This window comes from Neovison vison, chromosome 4 (assembly GCF_020171115.1).
Source record: "Neovison vison isolate M4711 chromosome 4, ASM_NN_V1, whole genome shotgun sequence".
Lineage (NCBI taxonomy): Eukaryota > Metazoa > Chordata > Mammalia > Carnivora > Mustelidae > Neogale > Neogale vison.
In genome coordinates, this window is record NC_058094.1 from 181444220 (window position 1) to 181471789 (window position 27570).

Genomic DNA, 27570 nt, shown 5'->3' on the forward strand with positions numbered 1-27570 from the left:
AGATAAGAGACCTTCCACTCTACGATTTTTACCACTACAACTAATGAGGACCTAAAGCCATGCCTTAAATACCTGTGATTCTTTACCACCCACCCATCCCAAAAAAACAAACAGGACCGATTAGTAGGAGTTCAATAAATATTTGTTAGATTAGATAAGTAGTTGCAAGATCTTGTCATCTTATAACCAACATGTCTTCCAAAGTCTCTAATCAAAAGATGGCAAGATTTCTATGCAACTGACACTGCGAGGCTAACTTTCCTTCATCACCTGCTTATACTGTACTTTTATTTTCTAAAAAGAGAGTTTTGACCAAAGTTGTATGTTCTCAGACAAGCCAGTTTGCCTCTCTAAACTGCTATTTCCTCATGTGCCCTGACCTAAGGGGCTGGTTTTGAGGCTCTAATCAGACAATGTATCCAAAATTACCTTATAAACTATCAGGGATATGATAGACTAACAATCTAGGAAGGCTGAAAAATGTTTTAAATAAGATGGAAATGTAACGTGTCTACACAATATTACTGTCTTCCTATTTTTTTTTTAAACAGAAGTCTTTACTATTGTTATTATATTGTTGGCTTAATAAACGGCAGCTACTATTCAACTATATTTTGTGTTCACTAAGTCTGGCCAAGTTGCCCAAAGACCTAAAACAAATTATATGGTTATTTCTATGGAACTATGCAATTTGTGGTCCACACAACTGACTTATAAATGAATTTTTAGAATATCACCCATTTACACGTAGGGGTTCTGCAGTAAGTAGGATTAAACTGACAAATAAAAATTTTAAGGGCGGAATGACACATTCTGCCAAAATGAAAAACCACGTATTCCATGTATCAAATTGTAACAGTGACTTTAACAATTTAGCAGCTTTAAGAGTAACAAACTGCAGACATTTTCTTTGTGATTCTAACAGAATCCTTTTAACCAGAATACTTTTAACCAAATTCCCCATTGGCGGTGGGGAGCAGGGGGAGAAGGGTATCACCAGAGCGGCCACCAATGAAAGATCTAATGTCAACCCCAAGACATGACTACTTCGCTGTGGAATGAGTTTTCTCCAAAAGTATTTGAAATCCTCTATCCAAGAAAAAAAAACTAGACAAGAATTATTGAATTCTGTAAAGCTCAAAAAACTCCTAATTTAATGGAATGATCTTGTCTTGCCAAAATGAACAGTCCTGTTCATTGCGTGCCCCCAGGGACTTCCCAACCTCATACCTCACCAGCCTACCCCATAAATCCTTGGCCTCACCCCCTGGGAAATGCCCACTAATCCCCGGAGACACTTGAGGCATGCAAGACCTATTTTCAGGTATGCTACTCCTGAGTCCTACTTCTGCCGCCTCTTGTGAACCTTTCAAGATCCAAGTTCACCTCCTCCGTGAAACCTTCCCCACATATTCCAGAGACAATTGCTTCTTCCTTGGGCCTTTTGCCATGTCAGAGCACTGACAGCTTGTGTGGTGTCTTCTGTGTGCTTTTCTACTGACTCTGAGACCAGAAGAGTAGAGACCTCCTCAGACACTCTTCTAAATACTCGAACGTGTATTAACTAAGTTAATACTCATAATAGTCCTAGGACGATGCCAATCACTTCCCTTATTCCCATTTTACAGGCAAAGGAACTGAGGGTCGGAAGGGTTGAGTAGCTTGCTCACAGTTACACACCTGTAAATGGCAGAGCTGAGGTTTGAAAGCAAGAGAGCCGACTCCAAGTTCTGTGCCCTTACTCAACTATGCTAGCCTCGCCCACGAGAATTTCGCAGAGCAGAAACATAAAGGTTCGGAAATTTGACAAGAACAGTCTTTCCTCCCAAGGAAGACTGTATCCAAGGGCAGCCCGGGACTTCCTCGGGTGCAGTCTATCTGCAGAGCTGCTCCAAACAGAAGGGGTAGGAAAATTCTCATTTTGGGGATAATTGAATTAGCGGCTCCCTCTCAAACGTAATGAAATTCAAAGCCATTTTATTAGTCCTCTTGGGACTCTTTTAAAAAATTCTTCCTTGGCTGTATTAGATTAGACGCCCTGTATAAAATAAGGTCAGATTCTTTCAGGATATTTCTTTGTTGCTCCCACCTACACCAGGGCACTCACAGATCATTCTGTCTTCTGGGCTCCCTTCCTGACGCCGCAGGAGGAGAGCAGAGTATCTTCTAAATCCAAGAACCACACTGACCCTCATCCACATGCTCTCAGAGGCTAGCACCATGTATTTCTGGATGTACCATTGAAACCATCAACTAATGCAGCACAGGGTGACAGAGATGGCCCATTTTAAAAGAAATTACCTTTCTCTCTGACCAATACCACCACATATACATACACAGCTTTTGAAAAACTTGGCTGTGCCCTGGGGCATCTGGATGGCTCTGTCGGTTAAGACTCAGACTCTTCGTTTTGGCTCAGGTCACGATCTCAGGATCCTGAGATCAAGCCTCATACAGGGCTCTGTGCTCAGTGGGGATTCTCTCCCCCTGCTCTCTCCCTCATGCCTTCTTTCTCTCTCTCTCTCTCTTTCAAATAAATAAACCTTAAAAACAAACAAACAAAAACCTTCTAAAAAATGAAAAACTTGGCTGTTCCCTAAAAGGTCTTTTGAAGACAACATGGTATCTCCTTTACTAAGCACACAACTTGGGTAGAAAGTCAAAGCTTCCTTCCCTCCCATGGATTCATCTACAGGTTTTCATTCTGGAGAGAAACTGAGGAAAAGCATTTCATGATTGCAAACTGGTCTTCTCAGAACAACATTCCTAATGAATGTTGATTCATTAGATGTATGGAGTGCTTATTCTCTGTGCCTGACCGTGTGCTAAACACTGATAATCTAGGGAGTAAACCTGGGCTGTGGACTCTCGGTGCAGTGCAGTAAAAATGTGGACTCTAGAACCAGACTGTGGAGTTTTGAACCTCGCTCCCCCACCACTACCAGTAGGTTGGTTCAGAAAACCCATCTAAGGTAACAAACATTTATCAAATTCTAACACCACCCTATGAGCTAAGCCCTATCATCAAGTCCATCTGACAGATAAGGGAGGTCAGGCACGGAGGGATTAAGTAACTGACATAAGGTCTCACAACTTCCAGCAATTCACAGGAGCCTAAAACAATGGTCCCTGCTTCAGAAGCAGGCACTGGCCACGTTAGCCCAGCTGCAGTGAATGTGGGTGAAGTCTGTGCATGTGGGCATCCGTGCTACAGTGTAATGGGGCAGGCCTGGGGAGAACTGCACGGTGGATGGCGAGCTAGATGCTGAAAGAGCCTGCCCCTGGATGGGATGGTCCCACCCGAGTCCCTCTACTCAAAGATGCCTCTACTAGAAGCTAGTGAATTTCCCATTTGGCCAGTTTGCCTTGGGTTTTCTGCTACTTGCAGACAAAATTATCTGCACATCTTAATGGTTACGTTGCCTTATTGTATCTCAATGACAATTATGGAGGTAAGTAATATTGTTACCATTTTGTAGAAAATGGAGCTAAAAAAATTTACCAGACGAGTCCCAGTTAGTAAAAGTGGAGCCAAGATTCAAACCAAGGTCTAGCTTCACATCTATACCAGACAGCCCACAGCAGATGGAGTGGTAAATGATAAAGGACAAAATAAGGGGGGAGGGTTGCCTTTCTGCAAAGAAAAGTCATCCTCACCCGCACCCCCTCCACCACCCAAGCACGCTGTCCACATGCTCTCAAATGCTCTCACCTCCTTTTCACCTTATCTTCCAGTTATTTATATTCATGTCTTGGTCTTAGATTCTCCCCAAGACTCAAAGCTCTTAGAAGACAGGGTTCCTGTAGCTCGGTGCCTGCGTGTTGAAATCACACAAGAAATACACAAGGAATTGATTGTCCTTGAATCACTCTTTGTCCCACTTAGAAGTAATAAGGAGCAGGAAGAAAATACTATAATGTTTAGTGGCAGATTTTACACAAATTGCACCCAACATGGCTCGGGTTCAGGTATGGTGTTCTGTGCTGGTGCTCTGTGTTGTTCCTTCTGACTGTCTCTATCAGAAGGACAAGAGGTGAAAGCAAGATGGGAGGGATCCATTTCAAAACCAGATAAAATACTGGCACTGCCACCAATGCCGGGGCCAAATCTGGCCTCTGTGAGTTTTCAGGTCTGATTTAATCCTATCCTTAAAGCCAAACTCACATTCACTTTGAACTGTGGCCTGGTTCTGCTTTTGTTTTAAATCTCAGAACTGATGGCTTTGCCAGTATTTTATGTGTTCGCTCAGAAACTCTTGGAGCAACAGTATTCAAGACCCAAACAGCTTTGACCATGGATTTTGCCACTTAAACTCCTTTGGTGGCTTCCCTGCCTACCCAGTTTGGGGTAAACTCCTGCAATGCTTTGAGAAGCTCCACAATATGACATACATTTTCAGTCTTAACTTGTAGGTTTCCTCTGCCCTTGGCCAACTGTCCTAGTCACAGTTGCCCTTGACACACCCCACATCAGCCTGCTTCCTGGTCACTGTGTGGCTCATGTCCTTGCAGGTGCCCCTACCTCCATGACTTTGAGGCCACACTTATGTCATGATCACATCCTTTCTGGAAAGCCCAATTCCAACTCCTCTCTCATGGAGTCCCTACTCATCCTGGATGTGTTTCTTCCCCATTCTGAACCCTCATCACATTTTGCTCATACCTGTCTTAGAGTAACTATTACAATTATTTGGGAACTGGCTTCTAGCAACCAATTATAGTGTAATACTTATTATGATTATTGTTAACATTTACTGTGGTTTGCAGATGTCAGACATTATCTTCAGTGCTCTGAATACACCAACTCATTTAATCCTCACTGTAGCCTATGAAGGAGGTACAAATGGAGATAATAGCCTACTCCGTCAGGTTCTTGAGAGGACTGAGTAAGGAATGCATGGAAAGCTCTCACAACCAAGCTCACAGGAGCCCAGCACACAGTCAGTGCGCCGTATGTTTTTGTTAAAATCAGCAGCAACAGCAGCATCACCACCATCAAATCCATTTTACAGATGGGGAGACTGAGTCTTAAAGTGGTTTTGCATGTTATTACTGCACTAGTGAAATATGGAACTCCTGTACTGTGCTAATCACTGCATTTTAATATAAGTCCCGTTAGGGCTGACATTAGATGAATGCATCTTTTTTCCTGTTCAGAGATTAGCATAGAACCTTACCCAGAGGAGACTAAAAGTTTATGTTGAAATGAACTGATAACACCTAAAACCATCAAGAATTTCACAACCTTACTAGGTGGTTTCCCTAGTGGCCACTGAATAGTTTATTTCCCTGGATAAGGCAAAAATTCCCTTACCTGCTGTATGTCTCTGAATGTAGGCTGAGTTCCTATTCTCCAATCCTTGCCAATCAAACACTTTCCTTCAGCTATAAAAATACTCCATCACGATGCAGGAAGTCAACAAAGCCAACCATTTCTACAATTTTAATGTGAGCAGAACATGTTACAAATGGCCCAAATGCCCAAGCCCTCCCTCCCAGACCCAGGCCGCAGGAGGTGAAAGGATGTTAACAGCATTATCCACACCCACGCTTCTCTCTTAGTCACCTTCATCTCTGGCTCTCAGTCCAGGCTGCTCAGGTTTGTTTATGTTGCCATAAATTAAAGGACACGCTTTTTACATGCCCCAAATCTGTTTCACTCGAGATGATAGAGGAAGGGAAAAATGGTTTCCCATAACCCTCTCAAATGTCCCGGTATGAAATTGCAGCTAGGGGCATGCTTCCCGGCCAGGCCATCGGAGGCCAGCGCGAAGGAAGCCGCCCCCGCCTACAGGCTGCCCACTGGGCCCGGGCTGGAGGGGGATCAGTTTCAGCCAAGCATGACCCGAGCCTCAAACCCCTGACGATGCCACACCTTTGGCTGACCATGAAAATTACTCCGATGTGTCTCCTGGTCTCTCACATGGCTCAATTTGACCACAATATTTCAATTCGTTTCACCAACATTTGTGAAGCGACCTCTGGCTTCACCCAAAGCCCCAGAGAGTACCCCTGTGCAAAGACCCCAAATCCACTACAACAGCTGATTCTTGAATATCCATGGCCCCCCCCCATCCTGACTTGGCCCCCGCTGCACTGAAGCTGGGTCGGACCCAGGGCTCTCAGCCACGCTAGGCTAAAGACTGACACTGAGCTGCCTGTCTGAGTGGAGAGGCCAAAGTTTAGCACTGCAGAGGGAGAAAAAACCCCTCTCCTGCTTACAGACCCCTGTGTTTTCTAGCCACGGAAATGATCAAAGTACCAGGCGCAGGACACATGCACATTCACTCTCACCTGCCTTTCCATCCCTCAATTCCTCTGACATCACAGCAATCTGAGGTCCCTTCTAGGTAGGAACACCAAGCCTCAGAAAGTTTCGGAATTCTGTGTCTAAGATTGTTCAGCCAGGTAGTGTCAGAGCCAGGACTCAAATGACAGTGACAAGACTGGGTCAGGACCGATTTCATGTGGAAGGGGGAGACAGAGACCCCGGCGGTAGTCCTCAACACCAGTCACACGGACCTCACCAGAGATGTTCTAAAAAGAGCAGTCCTGAGGCCACCACAGGACAGCCACATCAGAAGGACAGGAAAGGGCTCAGATACAGAGGTTGTATTCATCAGCATTCTCCATAGAAACCAACAAAATGGGTATATGTAAAGAGAGAGATTTATTTTAAGGAACTGTCTGATGCACGTGATTAGGGAGGCTGACGGAAGTTGGGCAAAGATGGTCATCAACATCTCCCCTCCCTACTGGGTGAGTCATCAGGCCAGAAAATCAGCCAGCCAGTGTTGCACCCTTAAGTCCAAAGGCTGTCTGGTAGCAGAAGTCCCTCTTACTTGGGAGAGTTCACTCTTCCGTTTTATTCAGACCATCACCCATCCCCTGATTGGATAAGGCACACCCACATTGTGGAGAACTGTCTGCTTCGATCAAAGAAACACCTTCACAGAAACATCCAGTACAATATTCAACCAAATGTTTGGGAAGAATCAAGTTAACACATAAAATTAACCATCATGGGTCATTTCACAGCTTCGCAGGTGCTATTTCTATACAGCCTGGGTCTCGGAGAACCCCTGATTTGCCATGCCACATACTCACAACTGCTTACAGCCTCTTCAACACCAAAAACTGCCTCACCATGAACCAACTGCCTGGGACAGAGACAGATGAGGTATTTGTCTAAACCAGGTAGTTTTTCTCAGGGAAAGTACCAGAGCAGTTTCTATAGGTACAGATGAAGGTGTAGCCAAGAGTTGTAGTCCTGTGTTTTCTAGAAGGTAGGTACAGAAATCACATATTGCACAGACCACTTTGACTTCAGGTTCCAAATGATTTCTGGTGAACGGCCAAAATTTATTCTATTTGTTCTCTTCCCAAACACATTCAAAGCAGAATTCCCTATCTCCTAGGGAAGGCTGAATTTTTAAAACCTGGGAAAAGCCAGAATGAAATGGTTCATTTGCACCTGACCTATGGCTTGACAGGAGATACCAGAAGCTTGGGTTAAAAGGCAATAAATCTCACCAAGATGGCAGGGAAATTTGTAGCCAGAGCTGGGCAAAGCATTTTTCTATAGCAGTGAATTCAGAAAAGCTGATAGTACTGGCTGATCATATATTTGCAAAATTTAAAAGCCTGCCCCCTCGGCTTGTTGGATGAGCGATTTGAAACAATGAAACATGACGTAGTCAAGGCCTCAAGAGCCAGTGTGTCTGTGTCTAATCTGGCTTAGGTTCAAAACTTTGGTATTTTTTACGGTGTATTGTTGTTTTGAAAATATTGAGGTGCGTTTTATTTATTATTTTTAAATTAATGTATAATGTATGTGTTTCAGATACATTTTTTATGTGTTTGATTAACAAACACAGCAGTAGGTGAGTGCTTACTTGGGTAGTTCAGACCAGCAAAATCATTTGCTGGAGGCTGGAATAGGAGGGTCAGACCCCTGGGGAATATAGGAGCATCTCCTAGGAACTTGAGCCTACATTCGAGGTGCCACACTCCTCTCAGCTGGTCGTAGGAATCTGAGGGCTGCCACTCAGTCCAGGCCCAGGGATAACTGCTGAGTGGGCAAAGGTGGTCTCCGACCTCTCCCCTCCCTGCAGATTTCCTTTTCTTTCCATCCCTTCTTCTGGGTCAGTCTTCTTTCTGCTCATTTCAGCTTTTAACAAAGCTGATCTTGTTTGAAATCTCAAGAGCCACCTTTTAGCCGCAGGTTGACCAGTTGCCTATGCTGAAAATCGTAGTTTTCCTGCTAGTGTGTCTGAGTGTTGGCTCTCTGCTGAACAAATGTAGGTCGGCTTTAACTGGGATAACTTGTCTTTCTTCTCTTACCCCATTTCCCAGCAGGTAGCTCCAACATGCTCTTCTCAAGGCAATAACAGAGTGTGAGAACACAAGTGGGAATAAGCAAGTAACATTTTTCAAGCCCTTGTTTGTATCAAGTGTACTAATACTCTATTACATCATGTCATATGGCTGGGCTCCTTGTAGGGCACTGTAAGTTTACAGGACAGGGACAGCTAAAGCAATCCATCTATCATAGAGCTGGTTCCAGTTTGGAACAGGGGCACCAAAGGTCTCCTGGAAAAGCCCCTGTCATTTGTTCTGGTCCACCCAGAAGGGCGTCTTGTTCAAGCATAACCTATCCACCCATCTATTCAAACTTTAATGGGGACTGATTCTACACTAAGAGTTTTACAGGATACAGAAATAAGAAAGAATAGGAAATAAGAAAGAATGGAATCCTACAGAAAGGAGATTAGGATAAAATAGGCATGAACCCAAAATATGTCGGCATAATGGGGGCCTTAAGAAGAATCAATAAATTGTTACAGGGTCAAGATTATCAAATATGATCCACAGGGAAATAGAAGCCCACAGTGAATTTTTTGGGAGTTTAAGGTAAAAAGAGGCAAAGAAAAAAAAAAGGACAACACAACAGATTCATGTGTAAAGTTAATTTTGCTGTATCTCCAAAAGCATTGCTAATTCTGGAAACATATCCTTCCTATCTTTGGAATAAGATATTAACTTTTATAAAATTAAAAGAAAACAGTTCTGTTTGTACATTTTTAAGCATCCTTACTTAGTAAAATAAAAGTTGTCAATTCAAAATCTACCTTTCCCAAATCCTCACACTATTTCCTCTTTTGTTTTTATTTTGCTTTCACCCCAGTGGTCCAGGCAACACAGCTGGAGAGGGAAGAGAGCACTTTCCGCTGTGTCACTCCGTGGAGAAGGAATCCTCTGTGAACGGGCCTCAAAGGATGGGTTGGAGTCCAACAGATGGAAATGACTTTGATGTGGTTGGAACCTGGAGAGGGCACCAAGAGGGAAGCAAGACTGCGACATTATATCCACAGCCTAGAGTAAGGTTTGTCTGAGTACCCTTGAGCAGCCTAGAGCTGTTGGCAGACAGGGCTCCTGAGGAACAAGAGACATCACCTTGAAGCCCACCTCCTCATTCTTCCCCGGGCCTGGTCTGGGCCTGGCTGCAGCTGGCTCCTGGAGACTCTTTCCCCAGTCACACATTTTGCAGAATTCTCCCCTTTGCCTGATGGTTATGTGACAGTTTTCCTCTATTCCTCTTCCATTTGCCAGTAGACCTTGCTGGGAACCAGCCTTCCACATCTCTACTTCCCAGGCACTCCTTCTCCCGCAGAAGAGTCAAGCTAACAAGATGAGGCCCAAGTTGATTCTTCCTGTCCCAAATCATCCTCTCTCAAGCAACCTCCCATGCTTGTCTTAAGATGAGGCAACCAGGTAGACACCCTTGATGCAAAGACCACATTTTCATCTCAACTTAGCCGGAATAATTATATTTATTATTAGTAATTTAATAATTTATAATTATAATTTATAATTATTATATATATAATTATATATAATTTATATAATATATATAATTTATATATATAATATATATAATTTATATAATTTATAATTTATAATTTAATAATTAATAATTTAATTAATTATAATTAATTTAATAATTATTCATTCAAAGTCACAGGTAAAGAGCTCTTTAAACCCAGGGTAGTCTAACTCTAAAGCTAATGTACTCCTTCATCCTCCCTAAACACACTCACACACGCATACTCAAAGGACCTCCATGATGTTCTCAATACCAAATATACTATCTAAAATAGTAAAAAAAGGCCCCACCCTATATCCTACTTGACACCTGGCCCTCCTAACCCAGACTGAAACATCACATAGGAATCACACAATTAGATGGTTTTCTTTTGACCTTGAATTTTGAGGGTGGGTGTTGGTGCTATCTCCTCTGTCCATCTGGAACAAGGCTTTTACTACTTTGTGGTCACTCATTCTTTGGAGTTCTATGGCTCAGAGTTCGCATCAAGGGGCCCCTGTGTGACGTCCAAGGCATTTAATGGAGCCCAAGGAGAGAGAATTCCATTGTCTCCATTCCATATGTGCTGCCTCAGGGCCCAAACTTCAGGACTGCACAGTGAATGGAATAATGACATTAGCCAAAAGTACCAGCTATACCACACACGCGAAATTGGGTGCTAATGCATCATAAGATTTTGAACACAAATCCAGCATAAGGGTAACATAATATCTTTTTCAAAAGTCACCAAAAGGAAGCATTTTCAGTACAAAGGTTTTCATCTGCATAACATTTTATACTTCTCAGCATGCTTTCACCTCATCTGATAGAAATGAAACAATATCATCCCCATTTTCCAGATGAGAAAGCCAGGGCTGGGGAGCATTAACTGGTCTGTGCAGGTGTAAGGCCTGACAGTCACGTATTTGAGACTGGAATTCAGGACAAGTATTTCTCCGGCCAACTCTACTCAGAGTCACACAATTAAATTCATTTTGTTGGCTTGCATTGTTTTGTTGACGAATCCTGGTTAACCAACTATCTGGAACGAAAGGTGTTCTCTAAATGGGACAGCTGCCGACAGCAACACAACCATGCAGGTGGGGTCACCCCATTGACTTAATCAGTAATGAAGCTTGAGCTGCAGAAATGGAAAAGAAGACCTAAGCTATTCATTCCAATATCTGCGTATTCTTTCATGACCAAGGAAGTTTATGACCACATGTGTTCTGACCCTCATCAGATGGAAAAGCATCACTGACAGTGCCATGAAAATCCCATTGTCTGTGGGAACTCCAGAATTCCACACAGGAGGAGCCTCACTGGGACTGACTTCCAGGTGAAAGGTGTTGGGGTGATAGGCACAGTTTTTTTTTTCTTGGATTATATGTTACAGATTTTTAAAAAGTCTTTTTTTCTAAAGTAACTTTCAGTTACCACTGCATAAAATTGAGATCACTTAAATCGTATGTAACAGAGAACACTAGAAGCTGCAGTAATGATTGCGGTGATTGTTGCAGTGGTGATAAGTGGTAGTAGGGTGACCAACTCATCCCCGTATCCCCAGGACTCTCCTAACTTTAAAACTGAAAGTCCCAGGCTCTCCTCACAACCCATCCCAGGCAAATTGGGATAGTTGGCCACTCTAAGTAATAAAATTACTGTCGCCATCATCATCATCATCATCATCATTATCATCAGAAGTGGCTAGAGGAGAAGCTGATGGGATCGTGTAGTACTTACACTTCAAAGCTATCCACTTGGTGTCACCATTGACTATCTGAAATAGGTTATGCGATGCCAAGATGCTGGCACACAATAACACTAGTCCTCAGTGTTGGCACCCATCCCCACCATGTTCCTTGTCCCCCATCTGAATTTCTAGAATCATCTCCTGAAGTGATCACCAGGCATCACCCCTAACCTACTGTAAAGCTTCATAGGGTCTGGTCCACTCTCAGCAACATCTGGGCCCCTGAGAGTAACAGAAACTCTTGGGCTATTCCAGGTGGTCATTTCTGGGTCCTTGATTCTTCTCCAGGGCTGTCCCCAAGAGCTAAAAATCTCCCTGCTCTCAGCTTGCCCTAACCATATCTGGAGTTCTATTGGCCGAGATAACGCAAGGGGGACAATAAACACTGCCTGTGTTAGAAAGAGAAAAAATGTGAGTTAAGAACTGAAGAAGATGGGATTGGAGACATACTATTTAAAGATGGGGAAGGATTTATACTGAACAAGCAAAAAGAAAGGCATCAAGGGAGGAGGATACATGGACAAAGAACAATAATGAACAAAATTTGTATCATGGGGCCTCAGAGACAAATGTGCTTCAAGGAGAGGGTGAGGAAGGTGGGGACCAAACTTTTGGTGCTGGAGAAAGAAATACCTACACTCTTTATTTGATAGACTAGTGGTTCTCAGCTGGAGGCTCTTCACCCCCACCCCCATGGAAAAACATTTGGCAATGTCTAGAGACATGTTTGATTGTTACAACTGAGAGTGGGGATGGCACTGGCAGCCAGTAGACAGATGTCAGGGACACTGTTAAAAAGCCTACAGTGCCCATGACGGCGGCCCAATATCAAGAATGCCAAGACTGAGAAAGCTTACAGGAGACAATGGGGAGACACCAGAGGTTGTGAGCAAGAGAAGTGACATAATAATGGAGCGGATACCTTTATAAGCCTGAGAAGTTGGCCAGCACAAGAATAACTCCCTAAAAAACTTTCTGGCAATTGAAGTTCTGGGAATTAAATCCTATTTTAAACATACACTGAGGCAATCTGCTAGATAAATCCGGAGGCAAATACTCTTGGGAAGTGAAGAGTTTCTTCCCGATGCAAGCACCATTCCTATCCAGCATCCTTTCTGCTGTATGCGAAGATCTGTGCTTTAGTCTCTTAACAGAGGACACACCAAGTTTTCTCTTTCAGACCCGGGAGAGCAGTGCTGGCTTCCCCCAAGGAATGGAAGACGAGAAGCCGGATTCTTTGACTCCTGCCCACTGTCTGACCCCAGAGCAGTTCCATATTAGATCACTGATTAGTTCCAGGACCGGTTTCTTTTTCTTCATGATTCATTGACTCTTAAAAGCAACTATTTCTTCACCCTGTCATTGGGACACTTAATCCAAAAATATTGAAATCAAGAGATATTTTCCTTGCTATGTACAATGGGAGCAGAAGATGATTCCTTTGAAAACTTCAAAAGTTCGTTTTTGTCTCTTGGTGACTGCTTTCAAGTCTTCATACAATAAAGGATTTCACTTACCTCTAGATAAAGCTTATTTTTACCCCCTCTTGGTTTTCTTTCCTTCCCTTTGAAACCCCTCAATACATCTAAGTACACCAAATATTTATGGATGTAATTTATGAGCCTTGGCTGTTTACTCTTTGCCAAAACTAAAAAGTATGTCTGTGTGTGGCCTGAAAAATCTCAGCTATGACAAAACCAAAATAGAGAAGTGAGCAGCTATTTCATATTTTAAAGTGGGTAAGGGGGAGTCAAACCTCAAAAAAATCCAGAAGTAACTCATTCAACGTATTCAGACTGCACCAAGGAAAATGAAAATGAACACGTTCTCTTCTCCAAGCACCTAGCCCTATCTTCCCTGCTTCAGATGGCCATTGGTACAAGTTTATTGAGAGCAGAAGATAGGAAGATAGGCCAGATATCCTAAGTTGGAAGATTATTGCTTGCTCAGCAGAGAGGGTCAAGGTGCTGCCCTCCTTGACCTGTCCCTTAAAGTTTTTTTCAGCTGTCTTCCTTGAACTCTTAACTCTGAGTGCATCAGAGGGCTGGGGGGGGACCAGGAGTTCTCTAACTAGTTCTTGACCTGCCCGTGATCCCTGCACACATTGCTTTGGAGAATCAAAACCCAACATCTGGAATTTGGCTTTTCATTGTCACAAGATGTCTCGAATGCTGGCTGGTGTTTCTAGAGTTACATAGTTTCTCCTAAGGAGCTTTTCTCTCACTGGGAAAAAAAAAAGTGAGAGAAATTGTGGAGGAAATGCTTATGATATTAAAAAGTCATAAGTACTCATCTGTGATATGGACAAAGCCGCGGCACTAGATGTACATAGATTCTGATAGTTAACTATGAACTCAAGGGACTGGGGCCTGGTGGAACTTGCCCTAAACAGGCAGAATTGAAGAGTGTGAGGAAAGGAGGTGAATGCCTCATGATGTGCAAACATCATGGTGATGATTTAAACATCTCAGGGAAGAATGGAACAATAAGTGGTTTGAGGTACATCTGGTTATATCGGCCCATCTCACCCAGATCATCTTACCAACCTTCAGTCAATGGTTGGCTTAACGTCTTCAGGCCTCACCACTGGACACCACTTCCTGCTGCCCAAGGGCCACCCTGGAAACACACGCTGTGTTGTTCAAGGAAGAATCTGAGGGAACTGTGGGGGCCTGTCTGCAGCAGCCAGACCTGAGGCTGGCCCACAGCGACTCATTGAGCAGACTTTGGCTCTTCAACCAAGATTCCACTGGCCCTGCTGAGTGGAAATGAGCTTTGAAAACCACTGCTTGGTCTCTTAAAAGAGGCAATTGACCTCATGGTTGCTTATTTTCTCAAAATGATCCATTGAACTGGATTTCCATTCTCTCTGTTAAAGGAGAGCAGGGATAACTATAATTCAAGAATCATCATAAGCAAGAGTTTCACTATCCTTTCCAGCTAACACTTTCATTGAAGCTCTTAAGCAACCCAGTGTAGAAGAGTCTAGGAAAACCAGATCGATTCTTCAATTTCAATTGCCAGATATTTTTAATCTCAAAAGATATGTAGGTCCTCGGGCCAATGCAGGAATCTGAACTGACAATCGCTTGTGTGTGTGTGTGTGTGTGTGTTTGTGTCTCTGTGTCTCTGTGTGTGTCTGTGTGTGTTGGCATTATTCCCACTAGACTGGAGGACCACTGAGTATTTCCTCCTCTTCAAGGAGACCAGTAATGGGAAGCAGACTGGGTAGAGATCCTCTGGAATGCCAAGATCTCTCTCCATTCAAGGAACTTAAAAATAAGAAAGGTGTCCAAAGTTGTCATAAAATTATCAAATTTAAAACCGGAAACTATGTGCCTGGTGGTTGGAACGCAAGAACTAACAGCTATTGCCCTTACTCTTAAGAAGTGTATTTCCTAATGGGAAAGAGAAATGATGAAATTGGCAACTATAGCCCAGGGCAATTAGTGTCTCAATAGGAAGATCAAGACTCTGACAATATATATGAGGGTCACCTAACTCAGTTTTGGGACATCAAACAAGGCATCATGGGAAAAATAATATCTAAGCTGAGATCAGAATGACAAAGTAACAGGTAAGAAAGAGAAGGGACAGAACATCAAAAGAGAAGTAACTTCATTTGGAAAGCTCTAGAAATTGAAGTACATGGCTTTTATCTGAAATATGAGCAAAAAACAAAAAAGATTTTGTAAACCAGGATCAGCAAACTTTTCTGTGAAGGACAGATGGTAAATATTTTAGGCTGTATTGTCAACAGCGTCTTTGTCAAAATTTCTCAACTCTGCCACTGTATCAAGAAGATACCTACAGACAACATGGAAGTGAATGTGTTCCAATAAAACTTTATGTGTAAGAACGGGTGGCAGACTGGATATCACTCATGGCCTTACTTGGTTGGAATCTTCACTGTACTGAGTGTGGTTCCCAGACCAGTAGCCTCAGCATCACCCAAGAGCTTGTTGGAATGTAGAATCTCAAGACCAGCCCATGACCTACTAACCTAGAATCTGCATTTTATGTTCAAGAGCTCAGCTGGTGATTTGGAGGCACGTAAAAATGGGAGAAGCACTTCTGTAACCTTAAGGTCTTTGGACTCCATCTTCAGGGCACTCATATTTATATGGTTGGAAGATCCCTCTCACTGTAGCATCGCAAATACCGGAGAGTGATTGTCTCCTAAAATTTTGTGCCCTAAGTGCCCAGCTTGCTTCCCTGGGTTCCCAGCCCACAACAGGCTGATCTCCAAAAGCCTCCCGGGCTAATCTTCATTAAGCCTCCTACAGGTAAACGTTTGGGGTATATTTTTGAGCCTCCCCTGAAGCCATTTTTTCTCCAGACCAGAATTGGACTTCATGTTCCTCTGCTGTCCATTATGTCATCATTCGTTCCTGTATGGGTTCCAGAACAATTTAGGGATCCAGTCTTCTGTCCCCGCTCCACCCCTAGAGGCATTTCTGGTCCCATGGGCTTGATGTCAGCTTCCAGACCAGCACACAGGCGGCAGCTCTGAGCGTGAGCTGAATAAGGCCCCTTAATTAGGCAAGAGAGGGACTCTAGACCAGCTGGGCACACTCTGAGGGGAGACATCGATCAAAGAATGAATCTCCCTCCCCTTCCTTTTATTTATGCATTAGAAAATCCAATTAAAGCAGAGCCTGGCACTCTCCTAATTTTTCAGCCACTTAACACATACGACAGAGTTGCTGGCCAGGAATTTAAACACTCGCACACGCTCTCATGCATGCACGTAGAATAAACACACACATCCTTTTTCTTCCTTGTCAGCTTCAAGGACTTGGGGACTTAGGGTGCGCCTGTGGCCCCTGTAGCCAAAAAGATGACGGAAAGTAGGTTAGAAAATATCATATAGCTGGCTTCATCAATTTTGCATCTTTTTTTCCCCCTGCCTCTGATGATCCTATGTCATTTACATGCCTTTCTTTGCTCATTTTGGCTTGTCCTTGGGGTTGATTCACTCGGATTATGTTGATGTGAGCAGACTCTGAATATTTTTGACTCGCTGCTCTACTGGTTTAAGGTTAGACTGATACTTTATAGTCCAACCTTCACTTTCTTAGCAGAGCCTTGATAATGTATGGGTCCAGGAAAGACACCCACAGAAACTACTGCAACGATCCAGCACAAAAATGGAGCCTGGGCATTTCTTGGTGTCAATCTCACTGAGCTATTTGTGCCTGTAAATGTCCCTTGCTAGGTCAGCTAGGTGGTGGAACCCAGCACACACTTGTGCAATAGACACCCAAGGGAATCTCCCCGTGCCTACAAGCAAAGGGATGCTTTATCAGTCCCACCAGTGTGCTTGATGCCCAGTAGAGTTCAACATGTCTTCAGTGAGAATGTTTTTAATGGGATATATCTCAGGGCACAACAGATGGGAATTGGGGTTCTAGAACAAGCCGACTTCAGCGTGAATGCCAGCTGTGTGACCTTGTGTCATCATGTGTGAGGATTATATAAGATGCCACGTGAAGGGTCAGCAGATGGCCTGGTACATGGCAGCCTAAATAAATCTCACCCGTCACGCCTATTGCTTACTATGAGCAAAGACTTTGCTTGAGTTTTTGCTAATCCATATAGGCTCCTGCCTTACAGTCCAACTTAAAACTCTCCTTTTCAGTTTGATAAAATTATCATATATTGATTGTGCTAGTATGACCAATAATCATTTCACAAATAAACTATGTAAGTGATACAATTATTTTTCCTTAAACCGTATCCTTATATGATATCAACTCTCCGCTTCTCCTCCAGAGAATCACCTCTCTCCCTCTATTTGGTCCTGGTGAGATTGTCTATCCTAGCAACTGACCTTGTCCCCATGCTGTGCTCTCACCCTCCCTCAGAGCACGTGACCGGGAGAGAGCCAACATGAGTCTTCCCTGAAAGGTGATCTGCAGATCCTGGGGAAGAAAAGATCCTCTTCCCCTGGGACTGAGGACTGAGAGGACAATAGGAACTAGAGACATCAGGTGGCTACCCTGAATACCTTTGAGAATTGGAAGAAACTACAGACTAACGCCAATGCATAGAGCTGAGAGACAGCAAGAGGAAGAAGAGAAATCTAGCAATGCTTGATGAGCCCCCGGATCGGGACATAACTGAAGACAACTCCACATCTAGACTTCTGGCATCTGTGAGCTGGTAAAATTCCTCTATGCTTAAGCAAGCTGGTATGGGCTTTTGTCCCTTGCAACCAGAAGAGCCCTGACTAAACCACTTTTAACTACGGGAGTCATGCATTCATTAAAGCAAGCCCAGCTAAGAGGAAGGGATTTACATTCAATTAGTTAGCATTATATGAAACGAATAAGTTACTTTTTTTTTTTTACTTCTATCATTTGAAATCTTAATTTGAATTAAGGACATTTTACTAAAAGGAGTTGTTTTATATTTTTTATTTTAGGCAGTCATAAGTGGAGGTTTAAACAGAAAGGCCAGATAATTTTTAAATAAATACAGTGATAAATATGCATAATAAAACTGAGTTGGGTTTGTTGTCCATCTAGCTCTAAAAAGTAAAATACTATATTTGGAAATACATATATTCACACACCCATATCCACATATATGCAGCATATACATGTATATCCTGAGAGACAGAAAGCATGAGAATTTATTATGCCCCTACTATGTGCCAAGTACCATTCCAGTGTGTTGTGTGTGTCATTTCATTGAGTCCTTACAACAACTTCCCTTAGAGATAAGTATTGCTATGCTGCATCACACATATGAAAACTGAGAAACAAAGAGGTTATGTCATTTTTCCAAGGTCACATAGCTGCTAGGTGACAGAGCATGGCTTTAAACCCCAGCTCTCTAGTTCCAAAAGTCATGATGTCTTTCCATTACACCACACTGGCTACCTCAGAAATAATGCGACTCGCCACTGCTGTTTTCCCAGTGGCCAGAGTGAATGAGCGTGATTACGTAAGTCCGCTTTACAATACTGGTTTCCAACTGCACTCTCATTCATTCACAAAGTAAAAACAAAAAGCCACACATTAGCTAATCTCAGGACACAGCTGCTCTGAATGCCGCATCTGCAGGGGTTGGTGGAGGGGGGTGGGGTAGCCACAGGGGAGGGACCCCAGCTGGGAAACCATCAGAAGCCACCTATGGCCACCTTTGTGCCCTTCAGTGATTCGCAGACTTGTTCTAAAATAGATGGGGATCCCTGGAAGAGAGCAACCAGGCTATTGGATTTGAAAACAAGCAACTCAAATATAAGCATGTTATTTAAAAATTATGAGGCAAAATAATCTTTTAAAAATGATAAGATCATCAATTACTTTAAACACCAGATATGTGACGAGGCTAAGGAGATGATGGTACGTGTTTATGTTAAAAACAAGATTCCTTATTTGTAGAGTCATAATAACTTATTTAGAGATGAGACGACTCATCTGGGAGTGGAGAGAGAGAGAAATGAAGAGAGTCTGGCCATGTGATAAAAATGGTTGAGGGCAAGTGATGGGATCAGGGGTTTCTCATACTATTCTCCCAACTTCCATGTCTGTTTGAATTCTTCCTTCATAAAAGAAGAAGAGAAAATATGGACATAAGAATCTATAGCTTGTAAAAAGTGGAAGTGGTTTGCCTCTGGGGAGGGGGCAGTGGGGGAAAGAGGCAGGACTCGGGGATGGGGAGAGAGGTGAGATCAGGGATGGCTGTTCTCATGAACGCCCTGTGGAATCATCATTTTTCCCATCATGTAAATATATTCCTTTGAGAAAAATTAAAATTAAATTCTAAAAGAAATCAAAAAAGAAAGAGCCCTCCTTGGGTCGACCAGCCCCTCCTTGTGCCACTGCAGATATCACTAACCACCTGCTACCTTATCTCCCACCAAGGCAGGAGAAAACTCTGGAATCTTCAATGCAACCTGCCAAAGACGAAGTCCGTCCCGGGACTAGACCTTACAAAATACATACCTGCCTCATGCTTAGCCTGTAACTTATTCTCACAATTTAGACAGGTTCATAGCTACAGAATACCCTCAGAATGCCTGTTCTCCATTACTCCAGTTCAACCTGGATACCCTACCAGAGAGACGCTAGGGCTCCCAGAGCCTCCCACACAAGCCCTCCAAGTAAGTCTTCCTACCTGATTTGCCTACCTGATTTGCTCCCAGCCTGAGTCGACGCTTCCACTCCTGTTGGAGTTCCTGCTGAGCCCAAACGACCAGGCCTCCTTCAGTCACTGGCAAGAACTTTTCCCTCTGAGGTGCTTTACTACAAATCTCAGAATGCGATGAGTGCTAACAGATCCCAGTCCTGTGCAAAAGTAAAACAGGAGAATTACATCTGGGCCGACTTCCGATGTGTGAGGACCTTTTCCACGTTTGGACAGAAGTTGGAGTGCCAGTCAGGTCTTTCTTTCCTGGCTGGCTCACAGTTCTCCTGAGGTTAGTACCCACAGCAGTGTCAACAGCAATACGTAGATTCTAATATGGCTGTGGACCCGTCCTCATTCCTTTTGTGAGAAAACTTGGCTGTTGTTCAACAGGCTTCTCAGTCCTGCAGACCCCAATCCTTTCTACTCCCAGCGTTATTCCAGGGCTGAGCTCCTCAGCCAACCCCATAGTCTGTCACCAACCCTAACCCAAAAAGAGTGTCATTCTTCAGTTGGGTCACTTGAGACACTGGGAAAAGAGGAGGAGGAACTAGCATGTGCTAGTTTTCTCTATAGCCAAGCACAGTTGCTAGAAGCTTCCTACTTACTTCATCTTAACCACAGACCATATGAATCAGGTTTTACAGAGAGAAGCACTGAGGCTTGGAGAACCTATGATTTTGTCCTCGCCACAGAGCAAGAAAATGCAAAAATAGGATTCAATGTTAGGTCCTTCTGAATTCCAAAATCTTTGTTCTTCCTCAACCCTGTGCTCCAAAGAAGTCTACACGTACTTGTTAAGTAAGTACCCTCACCAGTACCAAGCCCGGAGCCACAGTGTGAAGCCAGCACATTCATTCCCCCATCTGGAAGTGTTCACCGCTCAGAAGTAAGTTTGGGGGACATGTTTGAACCCATGCTTCAGCCAGTGTCAAGTCCCATTTCCCAAATCAGAAACTGCTAAGGAGGTAAATCTCCACAGGTAAAAAGTAATTACCATGTATCTCTCAGCATCTGTGTTATTCCTATCGACATTCACACTCCTCAGGTCTTCACATAGACCTTGGCCAGAACCTTCGTGTGTGCTCTACAGCCTAGGGAAAGTTGGTGTTTCTTTTCTTTTTCTTTTTCTTTTTTTTTAATTTCTTTTCAGGGTAACAGAATTCATTGTTTATGCACCACACCCAGTGCTCCATGTAATACATGCCCTCCTTAATACCCACCACCTGGCTCCCCCAACCTCCCACCCCCTGCCCCTTCAAAACCCTCAGGTTGTTTTTCAGAGTCCATAGTCTCTATGGTTTCACTTATTTGTGGAGTGTAACAAATAACATGGAGGTAATGGGGAGATGGAGAGGAGAAGGGAGTTGAGGGAAATTAGAAGGGGAAAGTTGATGTTTCTATGGCCTTACTTAAAGAAGACATAGCAGAGCAAAGAAAATAGCCACAGAAGCCAAGTATATAAACCACAGTTTGACTTGTGAACTCAAATATGGCACTAAAATGTTTAACACAGGCCTCTGGCTCATCTTGACGTTGCGTGACCTATCAGGGCCCAGGCTGACATTCATTTTCAACGTTAAGTGTCAACCCACACCTCCAGGAAGTGCCATTCACATATTCCGTAATGGCAGGGACAGCCTCTGCGGCTGTAGAAGGCAGCCCTGCCCACATTCTCCAGAGTCAGACTAGCACCAGCTTTGAAACACCTCTCTCAGTAACTGATGGAACTACAGGTAAAAGATCAGTAAAAAACACAGACAATTAAAAAAAAAAAAAACCACACAGACAATTTGAAGCATGATTAACCAACTTGACCTAATTGGTATATTTAAAACCATCTGGAGAATACACATTCTTTCTAAGTGCATATGAAACACGTACAAAAATAAACTGGACCAAAAGAAGGTTCAACGAGTTTCAAAAGATTGAAATGAAAGTATTTTCTTTGATCATAGTAGCATTGAGTGAGAAATCAATACCAGAAAGTGAAATAGAAAATCACCAGGTACTTGGAAATTAAGCAACACACTTTTAAAGAACTCAGAGATCATCAAAGAAATCAAAATGGAAATGGAAAAAATATTTTGAGTGAAGTGAAAATACAGTATATCAAAACCTTTGGAATGCAGCTAACAGTACTTAAAGTCATACTTACAGAATTAAAGGTGAATATTAAAATATAAATGAATATATTATTTGCATATAATATATTATATGCAACATAATATATCATATTGGAAACTTGGAGGTAAAACAGCAAATTATACCCAAGAAAAATAAAAGGAAGCTATGATAAAGGTAAGTGCATAAATCAATGATAAAATAAATATACAATGGAGAAAAATCAACAAACCAAAAAGCTGATAGCTTGAAAATATTAATAAAATTCATAAGTATCTAGCAAGGCTAATTTTGAAAAAGAAAGACAACACAAGTAACCAATTCTAAGGATTAAAAAGAGAATATCTGCAGAAATCCTACAGATATTTAAAAGATAAGACAATATTATGAAGAACTTCATGGTAATAAATTTGAAAATATAGTGAAATAAACATATTCCAGTAAAACACATTTTACCAAAACTAATATAATAGAAAATCTGAATATTCTTACATCTATTAAAGAAATTAAATATATAAAGACTTTCCACAAAACAAATCACATATTCAAGTTGCTTTAATTGTGAATTCTTGCACAAAACTTCCAAAAAAAAAAAAAAGAGAGAGAGAGACTTTCGCAACTTTTTGGTGAAGACCTTAACATTGGTATCAGACCCTGGCATAAGAAAACTACAGATGCAAAAATCCTAAGCAAGATATTAATGAATCATATCTAACAGTAGATAAAAAATATATATATATCAGATCATGACCAAATTGGATTTACTTGAGGAATGCAAAGTTGATTCAACATTCTGAAATAAAGTAATAATTAATCACATTAACAGAATAAACAAAGAAATGTGCTCATCTCAAACAGTCATATCTCATATGCACCTCCTATATATATGACAAATATACTCAAAGATGCAGCATTTGATAAAATTTGGTAACTGTTCATGATTTAAAAAAAAAAAAAAATAGCTCCCAGTAAACTGGGAATAGCATAGAAAGTCCTTAACCTAATAAAGGATATCTGCAAAACTCTACATCCAACACTCTCATATCCCTCCTATTCAGTATTATACTAGAGGCCCCACCCAGTAAAATAAGACAAGAAAAAGAAATAAGTGGTAAAATAATTGGAAAGGAAAAAAGCAAAACTTCAGTATTCATAGACCACATGATTAAGTATACAGAGAGAATCCAAATGAAACTACAAACTATTACATTTATTAGAGGTTAACTTACCAAGGTTGTTGGATACAAAATTGTATGTTTAGGTAACACTAAAAACAATTAGAATTAAATGTTTAAAATGTCGTACACAAAGCACCAAAAATCATAAAATACCTAGAAATAAGTCTAACAAAAAATGTGAAAGACCCATATACCAACAACTACAAAGCACTGATGGGAATACTGAAAGACTTAAATAGATTAAAGGATACACCATATTCACAGATTAGAAGACTCAATATTGTTTGACTGTTGATTCTCCTTAATAAGATTATAAATTCAATGTGATCCCAATCAAAATCCCAGCAGGCTTTTTGTGGAAACTAACAGGCTTATTCTAAAATGTATATGAAAATTCAAAGGACTAGCCATGGAAATCTTTTTTTTTTTTTAAGATTTTATTTATTTGACAGAGAGAGATCACAAGTAGGCAGAGAGGCAGGCAGAGAGAGAGAGAGAGAGAGGAAAGCAGGCTCTCCGTTCGGCAGAGAGCCCGATGCGGGACTCAATCCCAAGACCCTGAGATCATGACCTGAGCCGAAGGCAGCGGCTTAACCCACTGAGCCACCCAGGCGCCCTAGCCATGGAAATCTTAACGATCAAATCTGGAAGACTTATGTAATTGGATATAAAACTTATAAAGCTATATCAGTAAAGATAGTTATGGAAGCACAGGCATTGAGAAATGCACCAATGGAAAAAGATAGAGACTTCAAAAATAGATGCAGGGTGCCTGGGTGGCTCAGTGGGTTAAGCCGCTGCCTTCGGCTCAGGTCATGATCTCAGGGTCCTGGGATCAAGTCCCGCATCGGGCTCTCTGCTCAGCAGGGAGCCTGCTTCCTCCTCTCTCTCTCTCTCTGCCTGCCTCTCTGCCTACTTGTGATCTCTCTCTGTCAAATAAATAAATAAAATCTTAAAAAAAAATAGATGCATACATGTATTGTCATCTGATCTACTGTAACAGTACACTGTAATTCAGTAAAGAATATTTTTAATAAATGTTGCTGGGTCAATGGATCTGCATATAGAAAAATGAATTCTGATCTCCTACCTCACACTATATAAAAAAATTAATTCTATACAGATCATAGACTTAAATATGAAGATCAAAACAATGAAGCTTCTAAAAGAAAAGATGAGAGAATATTATCATAACCTTGGGGTGGCCAAAGATTTCTTAAACAGAACACAAAAAGCCTTAACTTCAAAAGTTTGAAAAAGTAAACTTTCTTAATATTAAGAAATTCTGTTCATCATAACCCAACATTAATTAGATTTGGGGGCACCTATGTGGCTCAGTTGGTTAAGCATCTGCCTTTGGCTCAGGTCATGATTTCAGGGTCCTGGGATTGAGCCCCACAGGGGGTTCCCTGCAGAGCCTCCTCTCTGTTTCCCTCTGCCTTCCCCCCACTTGTGCTCTCTGGCTCTTTTGCTCTCTCTTTCAAATAAATAAATAAAATCTTTAAAAAAATAGAATTGGTATCATTTCTTCAAAAAAAAAAAAGACTACAGATTTGGAGAAGATTATTTATAATTCACAAGTCTGACAAATGACTAGTACCCAAAATATACAGAGAGACCCTACAAATCAATAAGGAAAATGACAACCCAATGTTTTATAAAAGTGAACAAAAATATTGGACTTTAACAAGTCAGGGAATGACAGATGCTGGCAAGTATGCGGGGAAAGAGGAACCTTCCTACACTGTTGGTGGGAGTGCAAGCTGGTGCAGCCACCCTGGAAAACAGCATGGAAGTTCCTCAAAAAGTTGAAAATAGAGCTACCCTATGACCCAGCAATCATGCTACTGGGTATTTACCCTAAAGATACAAATGTAGTGATCTGAAGGGACACATGCAGCTGAATGTTTATAGCAGCAATGTCCACAATGGCCAAACTATGGAAAGAACCTAGATGTCCATCAACAGATGAATGTACAAAGAAGATGTGGAATACTATGCAGCCATCAAAAGAAATGAAATCTTGCCATTTGCGATGACATGGATGGAACTAGAGGGTATTATGCTTAGCGATATAAGTCAATCAGAGAAAGAAAATTGTCATATGATCTCCCTGATATGAGGAAGCTGAGAGGCAACGTGGAGAGTTTGGGGGGGTAGGAAAGGAATAAATGAAACAAGATGGGATCGAGAGGGAGACAAACCATAAGAGACTCTTAATCTCACAAAACAAACTGAGGGTTGCTGGGGAGGGGGATAGGGAGAGAGTGGTTGGTTTATGGACATTGGGGAAGGTATGTGCTTTGATGAGTGCTGTGAAGTGTAAACCTGGTGATTCACAGACCTGCACCCCTGGGGCTAATAATACATTATATGTTAATAAAAAATATTTTAAATTTTTTTTTAAAAATAAGGGATAATAATATAAAAAAAAAAATCTTGAACTTTCCAAAAGGTTAAACAAGTGGCCAGTAAGCATATAAAAATAGCTGAACTTTACTAGTCTTCAAAGAAATACAAATTAAAATCACAAGGAGATATCGGTATAAGACCACCAATAGAACTAAAGTTAAAAGGACTTACAGTACCAAATGTTAATGAAGATATGAAGATTTCTGGCAGGTGTATATTTGTATAATTGCTTTGGAAAACTGGTTAGCATTATCTACCAGATCTAAACATAAGCCTGTCCTATGACCCAACAATTCCACTCTTGGGGATATTAACAAAGAGAAAAGAGTACATGTGTCCACTAAAAGATAAATACAAGAGAAGCACCTGGCTAGCTCATTTGGTGGAGCATTTGACTCGTGATCTTGGAGTTGTAGGTTCAAGTCCCATGTTGGGTGTAGAGATTACTTAAAAAAAAAATTTTTTTTTAAAGATATGTTCAAGAATATTTTTAGCACCTTAATGTGTAACAGCTCCAAACTTAAAAAGCCAAATTTTCATCAGCAACAAAATAGTTAAATAAATTATGGTATACTCATAAAATGGAATATTAACAAAAACAAAACAAAATAAAACAACGCACACAACACAAACAAACAAACAAAAAAAAAACAGGGGCGCCTTGGTGGCTCAGTTGGTTAAGTGACCAACTGTTAGTTTCAGCTCAAGTCACGATCCCAGGTCGTGAGATCAAGCCCCACCTCCCTCCTTGAGATTCCTTCTCTCTCCCTCTCTCTCCCCCTCTGTTTCTCCCCCAGGTTCACAAACATGCACTCTCTCCCTCTCTCTCTCTATCTAAAATAAATAAATTTTATTTATGTATTTGACAGAGAGAGAGTGGGAGAGCGCAAGCAGGGGGAGAAGCAGAGGGAGGAGAAGCAGAGCAGGAAGCCTAATACAGAGCTGGATCCCAAGACCCTGAGATCAGGATCTGAGCCGAAGGTAGATGCCTTACACACTCAGATGCCCCAAATAAAATAAAATCTTTTAAAATAAATAAATAAATAAATAATGCTTGTTGCTTCATTCAATAACGTGAATGATTCTCACCAAATACACTGAGTGAAAAAAAGCCAAGCTTCAAAGAGTGCATGGCATTTGATTCCATGTATATGAAGTCTTATGTCTGGACTATGGGGAATCCACATGATCGACATTTTCTTCCACAGATTTGTCTCTAGTGTTGGCCTGGTTGCACAGAGTCAACAGGATACTTGAAAATATGCTATTTCTCAAGATTGCTATGGATTGCCTCATGCAGAGTGGGTATATCAAATGGAATCTTTTTCCTTGAAATGTATAGTTTGTGAACACTGAGTATTTTATATTCTCTTCCAGTTTTCCACTTGGCTTTCTGTCATGGAGCTTCTGTTTGACTTTATCAGAGGAGCCCACTTATATAGCTATTCTGAATCCAAATCTCAAAGAATTCCCTTATGCAATGAAAGCACTCTTAAAACAACAGCTCAATCCTTCTATCATGGCTTAAACCTCTGTGAAGTTTTATTTTTGTGAAAAGTAGCTGTGTCTATAACAAATAGCATGGAGGACAAGGGGCATTAGAGAGGAGAAGGGAATTTGGGTAAATTGGAAGGGGAAGTGAACCATGAGAGACTATGGACTCTGAAAAACAATCTGAGGGGTTTGAAGTGGCGGGGGGGTGGGAGGTTGGGGTACCAGGTGGTGGGTATTATAGAGGGCACGGCTTGCATGGAGCACTGGGTGTGGTGAAAAAATAATGAATACTGTTTTCTGAAAATAAATAAATTGGAAAAAAAAAGAAAAAAGAAAAGTAGCTGTGTCTCAAAATAACACCCTTGCTCTCAGACTGAAAGGGAGGGATAGATATGGTATGTGTGTGTCCTATGAGCGTGTGCACATAAACTCATAAAGTTCTGGATACAGTTATACATTTCTTCCTAAAAAGACATTCAAAGGTATCTTTTGCTTCTCTTAGGAGCATAAGGAATGTCAGAGGAATATAGCGGCATCAGTTTTGCTAAAAAGAAACAGATTTTATATGAAAATATACACTTTATATACAACTTGACATTTGAAGACAG

At 41.7% G+C, this 27570-nt stretch overlaps 1 long non-coding RNA gene across 1 annotated transcript in view; it reads right to left on the reverse strand.

The window, feature by feature from the left end:
* The window catches only part of LOC122904069, an 88567-nt gene that overhangs the window by 39738 nt on the left and 21259 nt on the right, over positions 1-27570 (reverse strand). Inside the window, exon 2 of the long non-coding RNA XR_006384143.1 lies at positions 19759-19915. This is a non-coding gene — a long non-coding RNA (uncharacterized LOC122904069). The remainder of the gene's footprint in view (positions 1-19758; positions 19916-27570) is intronic.